The following is a 6,696-nucleotide window of genomic DNA, read 5'->3' as shown; positions in this document are numbered from 1 at the left end:
GTTTTGCCCCCCTTACTGGCGCGCGCCCCGCTGCCCGCTGGCACGTGCTGGCTGGACCCCGCGCCTCGACACCGGGAGAAACCTGCCAGGGGAGCACAGAGCCGGCGGCTCCCCGCTTCAAGGGGCAAAGAGCTTCAAGGGGCAAAGAAGATTGAAGCACAGGGTCCCAGGAGCCTCTTTTCAGCCAGGTTTGTTTTGGGGCAATTTCAGCTAGAATTTGCCCTCCTCTTTCTCCCAACCCCAGGCCCTGGTGCGCTGGGCTGGGGGCTGGTGCCCACCCCGGGACGACTCACGTGGAACTCGTATATCTCGGTAAAGCGGCGGTAGACGAGCTTTTCGGAGAGGTCGTTCCACTTCACCAGGAACATGTAGACCTGAGGGGCAAGGCAGAGGCGCTGCAGCTCTGCGGGCGAGCGGGACCCCGCGCCCCGCTGCGGCCAAAGCCCCCGGGGAGCCCCATCGCCGTTTCCATTTCAGATAAACCGTGTTTTTCTTCCACCACCTCAATGCGGGTAGCTCTGCCCAGGCAGCGAGCGAGGGGACAGAAACATGCAGATGGGTGGGGATCAAAGAGGGACAAGCACTTTCCAAGCCTGTGAAGTAATCGATGGCTTGCAAAGGAGGTGCCCAGAATCTTGTGTGTTCAGGACATTCTAGCCTCTGGCTGCCTCCAGCTCATGCCAGATGCCATGACCCCCCCCAAAAAGGATGCTCTTAGGCCCTCGATCACAGTTATCTAACGATATATGCTGGCCAGGCTTTTTACCCCCACCAGTCCTTGCTGCTCAGCTTGTCGGAAGGTCGCTGCGTACTCACATAGTGCTGGCTGGGGAAAAACCTTTTCTCGTAGCCCAGCAGCTGGATGTGCCGGATGAAGGCATCCCCCATAGCTGCTCCCAGCCGCGGCGTCCCGCTCCGGCCCCTGCTCCTGCCTCCCCGGGCGTCTCGGCGTCCTCTCCTCCCCTCTGCCTTCGCACAGCTCCGCTTCGCCGTTAAAGCCCCCGGGAAAGCGGAAGTCCCGCTGCAATCGCGCCTGTAATTGTTTACCCACTGTGGTTTGTATTGAGTTGGTGTTTCCCGTAGGGATCCTCCAGCCTGGCCCCTCCAGCAGCTCTGGGGCTGGGAGGAGGCGGGCAGGAGGGAAACCTCGGGGATGCCCTGGGAGCACACCTGAAATCAGAGGACAGTGAAGGGCCAGGGCCCGGTCGGCTGCCCCGAGAGCCAAGCGGCCCCTCCGACCGCTGACGCTGCCCCGTGATGGCACGGGGTGTCAAGGACAGACAAGTGCCTTGGCAGTGGCAACCAGAGGAGTCTTCACGTTCTCGAGCAGAGCTGGATGGGCTGAATGACGCATGTAACGCGCTCCCCGAGCCCAGGGACGGCAGCACCATCCTCTGTACTGGGAGGTACCGTCCTGCGCTCCCAGGGCGGGCGGGGAAGCTGGGGGCACGGCGCAGGCAGGTGGGGCAACCACAGGCTGCGTGTACAAAAGCTCCTGCCCTTGCATCACTGTTTCCTTTCAGTCACCTGCAGCTTCCCCAAAATCTGCCCCCAAAAGGCTCCCTTGAGCAGCCCCTGAGGACCCGAACCAGCCCCAGCGCCACAGCTCCGCTCACTGTCTTACCTGGTCACAGGGCTGTGCGGGAGCACCGGCCACAGGGGACCCCAGGCATGAGGAAACCCCACGGTGGGCTAGAGATGGACCCCTGCCTCCCACTTGGAGAGCGTGAGGGTCCCCAGCAAAGCCCCTCCGAAATGGCAGCACATCAGCATCCTCCTCCTCCGCCCCGGTCAGAGAAAGACCAGACCCACGCTCAGCCGGGAGCGGAGACATCTTGGTCAGTGGGGCAACACCCGCGTCCCCGTTCCTGGCAGCAGCACCCCCAAACCGCCAGCGGAGCTAACACGGGCTCTCCCCACCGACCGTCAGCCGCAAACGGTGGCGCAGGACAGCCCCTCCCTGGGCTAATACCCTCATTAGCTCTAAAGACAAAAGCTTGCCCTGACTGCGTTAAAAAAAATAATCAAATACTAACCATAGCTTTCCCCTCAAGGATGAATGAATCTCAAGGATGGTGCTTTGCAGCTGTTGAGATCAGAAATGATCATTTAAATTTGGTTTCTTATCATTTTAACACGGGGACTTCCCTGTACGCAAGGCAAAACCGTGCAACCGGTAATATTAAAAAAGAAACCTCCAGGGCTGTTTGGATTCTGCTTGGTTAGCAGCCAGATCACTGCTTCTTATGCAGAACCACCACAAACTTTGTCATGAAAGCTGATTTCATAATTACAATTGTTTGTACCACATTTAAAACTGCGTGACAGACAGCGCATTACTGGAAACCGCTTAATTCACATGTTTCTTCCCGTTTCCTCATTCCTCATCTTGTGATGTGAGAAACGAAACGGAGCTTGTAGATCTCACTGCTGGCGATGGGTTAGCTCACAGTGAGATGCGACACGTAACTCCGTACGATACACTGCTTACTACTTCCACCAACGGTCCCATAGCTACTGGGTGTCAAGAAGGATAATTTTAGAATAAAATTCTGGGAGGAGTAATGACTTATCTGATAAACAAGCTGAGTTTAAGGAGCTCATGAGCCGATTCGTGTTTTGTGCAACAAGGCTGGCATCTGAATGCAGGACCGGATTTTTGAGAGAGATGGAGAACTTCCACTGGCCTCAAGCTGGAGAGTTGGCAGCAGTGCTTTACAGCAATATACAACTGCTTTGGAGTGAGAACAGCAGATACGGGACTGAGGCTGATGGATTTTAATCAAGGTTATTGAAGATGAAGCACTGGAGGTTTAGAGTTTCTTAGGCAAGTGGACTATCCTCTTTTCTGCTCCACCCCTAATAAGTACCAAAACCTCCTAGAAATTAAAAGCTGAAGAAAGGAATGCCACCCTAATTTTGTTCAAACTGTAATTTTGATTTTTCGCAGTTTAAGCTTAATTCAATCCAGAGCCAAGGGAGGCGTTTATGTCGCTGATGGCAAACTGCTGTGTGTGAACAGTACTACGTGCTCCAACAGCTGTTGCAAAATCACGAAAATGAAAGTTTGCCCTCTTCCTTAGCAGCCTCTCGCTGATAGGACAGATACAAAAAGAAATGAAGGAGAACGGGCTCAAGTTCTGTATGCATTAAACTTCAAATCCCAGGGGAAAAAACTCTGGCCAGCAGCTGCATGATGGAGGTGCTGGACCTCATCTGGCACGTAGTGGTTACCGGTGTGAGAAAAGCCGGGGTGCCGTACCTGAGGAACAGCAGGCTCCACCATGGGCACCCTGGATCCTACGCTACCTGGATCGAAAATTCCTATTTAAGAGAAAGGAACTGGCCCAAGGTGCAGCACAGGCTTTTAAAGTTCAGTAACACAGAGAACAGACACTGGTCTGCTGCTTCATCTCCACAAAGCTTCTTTCCTGTAACAAGAAAGAGTCAGAGCACTGGTAAGTTGTTGCAATTTTATTTATTTACTTGTTTATTAGTACAGCCAAGGCTTTTTAGGGCATTATCACTCAATAGCCAAAGAGTGACACACCTCATGTATTACTAGTCTGGAAATGAGTGAGATTTTCATACACGGTCAACATCTTAGAAGTCTGCTACCTGTTAGAACTATATATAGAGATAGATAATTTTTAATATAAAATTGATATTTGGAAAGTATAAATATTGGTGCAATTATTTTGTCAGTCTAACGTCTCTCTACGGGATATAATTCAAAATGTCTGAAACCAGAAAGAGACTTCAGTGCTGAACACTGACGCACCCACAGGCATTACTGCAAGCTCAGCAGCGGGACAGACACAACGCACGCCATCACCCTAACTCCCAGCGTCACATAAGGACTCCCAGTCTTTCCAGCAAAACCACTGCATCAGTTCTCGCTTTCTTTTTTTTCCAGCTCCTGCACGCAAAGCTGCAGGATGTCCACACTGCGCTGCTATATACTTGACAAGGCAGTAGCCTGGAATTACTTGTTTTCACAGTTCTTTTGCTATGATGCCTCGTCCTCATTTTGAGCGAGCACTGACGACTCCATCAGCAATATACAGCCTTGCTGGGCCGGCAGCTGTGCAAAAAGTGCCTCCTAAAGATAGCTGAGCGTGGATGGACCATGCCTCCGCTTTTTCAAAAGGGGAAGCTGAGAGCCAGCTGAAAGCCCGGGGAAAGCTGCATTAACTCATTTCCCTATTCCAAACCTTTCTAGCAGCAATCGTGAAACTGGCCGTCACCCCGATAACAACCAATTTATAGAGGCTCGGTAACTGAGCACATCTATTAATCAGCGGTGAAATACGTCAGTGGTTATAATCTGGGACAGTAGCCAACCGGCTGAGAATTCACAGGTAAGTAAAGTCAACGGGCTCCGTCCCATGGGACTGAGATAGCGGCTGTTTGCCGAGGCAGGAAGGCAGCACTGCGTCGGCTACATTGCGTCGGTTACCATCTGGAGAGCTGGAAGGTAGAACCGGGACGAGCGTTTTCAAAATGACTCGGCGTGGAGCTAACCCTGCTCCTACTGACACCAACAGCACAAGGTCCCAATATCTAAGTGAGAGCACTCAGACCTGCACGGAGTAATTGTGAAAATGCAAGCACGCGTCCCACAGCTCTCCCTTGCCTCTAGAATGACAGAGCATGCGCTGCTCTGAATTCATCTGCTGAATTTCAAGTTGCTCCCAAGGAACAGACACCGTATCCAATTGAACTCAAGGGTTCAAAATTTTCCTTGAAGATACGACAACTTCGCCCAGCTGGAGCTGGATTTCTGTCTGAACAGCATGACTGGAACTTCCTTCCTTCGCTGGAATTAATAGCTCTGCATGTTCTACCTGCCTACAGAATTACTGCTAGAACTTGGTTTGTTGTGAAATATGTAAACGTATACTGCATGGACAGCCACGAGAACCATCAGAAAGGTCTTTATTTCTTAATCAGGGAATAAGGTTTACCATTTGTGCATAATGCAGTCATCCCAAACTCATGCCGATAAAAGAGAAACCTTTACAATAATCAGTATCTTCTCTACAGAGATTATGATATAGCCAGAACTTTACATCTCTTACGGTTTGTGAAACTTAAAAAAAAAAAAAGCGTACATGAGTCTCTTACATGATGTGGGGTGTAACCAGGAGTATAGGGGACTTAACTTTTGACATAGTAGGACTTACAGCAGCTTACGTTTCCGTAACTAGTTCTAGATAAACGGAAGGGCATTCCCCCACAGCCTTCAGGAGAAAAGCTCTCACACAGGTCCATGCGAGTTTTGCCTACGTTAGGACTGCAAGACCAGACCCGTCATATATAAACCATCTGATATTCTGAGAAGACATGCACTTACTACTTTGAATTAATGGAACAAACTATAACAGGGTTTAATTTAAATTGATTCCTAATTCACACACTGAAATACTGGCCATTTCACAGTCCATCTCATTAATGTGTACTAACGGTCAAGTGAACCAGTTTATCTTTTATTTATGAAAAACTTATGAATTGTGATAGATATCATAGGAAAAATTAGTTCAAATATACAGATACTATTGTCCAATCAGCCATTAAAGGAGTAAGAACCAAAAATTAATGATTTTTTTTTTTCCCCAAAGTAAAACTAACAAATTGAACTACTTGCAGGAATTTTTCATTTAGAAAAGCTGAGATGCATTCAGGTACAGTGAAATTCAGTTTTATTGGGAAATGGAGACAGCCTCTTGTTAAGTCCCTGTTGTTTTTAATCCCTGTCATCTCCCCAGCACTGCTGCATCAAATTTACTCCTTATAATATATCCCAAAGGAAAACCAGCCATTCCAAATCTACAGTCATTCTTTGCTTTAAGTCAATTCACAGAACTGCTGAAAAAGTAGACATTTCTATCTAAAAGTACAAAAAGGGTTTGTATAGAAGGTACTTCTCTTATACAGTTATATTACACAGCTCAAGACAGTCCCGGCAGGCTCTTCTCAGAACTGGGTGCTTCTGACTAGATAAGAAAAATTACAAAAGTGAGTTAGTTTCATTGCAGCTCTGTATCTGCTTACAAATACGAGTAGTTTGCGTTGCCTTTTTGAGTCCTTTAGGTCTACATTCAGAAAGCATTGCTCTCAATAAATATAAGATTACATGTGTGCTTCAGTGCTCTCTGTAAGAGTGTCGATCAAATATTTGCTTTAGTATAAATCCAGTGGATGGCCTAAAGCATCCAAAAATCCGAACCACTGCAGCACCAAATTGTGCAGCTACTGCTCAGAGAAAATTTCTGTGATCTTTAATGGACAAGTGAAATGGCTTTTTATACCCCCACTGGGTGAAGTGCTTCCCACGACAAAGTGAAAGTTTTTCTTTAATCTATTTTCTCCTGCCACGTTCAGTTTTATGACAAATATTTCCTAAGCAGACTTCACCAATTTGTTAGGAAGACTACTGCTGGACTTCTAATTCTCAGGACACGGCAGCTGGCATGTTGGCACGTCCGCCAGCTGCTGCCAAATCATTTCTGGATTTGTCCCTTCAGTCAGTCCCTCACCCCGATGCCGTCAGCAGCCCTCCCGTGCCAGGCTGTGTTTATGCCGCACGGACGGAGGGCCATGGCCAAGGCTGTCCTCGTCTCCAAAAAGCCGGATGGTGCCAGGAGTGAAACCCGCAGGCTCCCGGCTCCCCCAGCCACTGCTTCGTGGCGGGGG

General features: G+C 49.1%; 1 protein-coding gene across 1 annotated transcript in view; it reads right to left on the bottom strand.

The window, feature by feature from the left end:
• Positions 1 to 5,695: 5,695 nt before the first annotated feature.
• Positions 5,696 to 6,696, bottom strand: part of LOC104628724 (general transcription factor II-I-like) — a gene marked incomplete at its 5' end in the record, with an annotated part of 21,536 nt that continues 20,535 nt past the window's right edge. Inside the window, one exon of the mRNA XM_010297393.1 lies at positions 5,696 to 5,996. The remainder of the gene's footprint in view (positions 5,997 to 6,696) is intronic.

This window comes from Phaethon lepturus, unplaced genomic scaffold (genome assembly GCF_000687285.1).
Source record: "Phaethon lepturus isolate BGI_N335 unplaced genomic scaffold, ASM68728v1 scaffold37341, whole genome shotgun sequence".
NCBI lineage: Eukaryota > Metazoa > Chordata > Aves > Phaethontiformes > Phaethontidae > Phaethon > Phaethon lepturus.
This window is presented reverse-complemented; position numbering and strand designations above follow the sequence as displayed.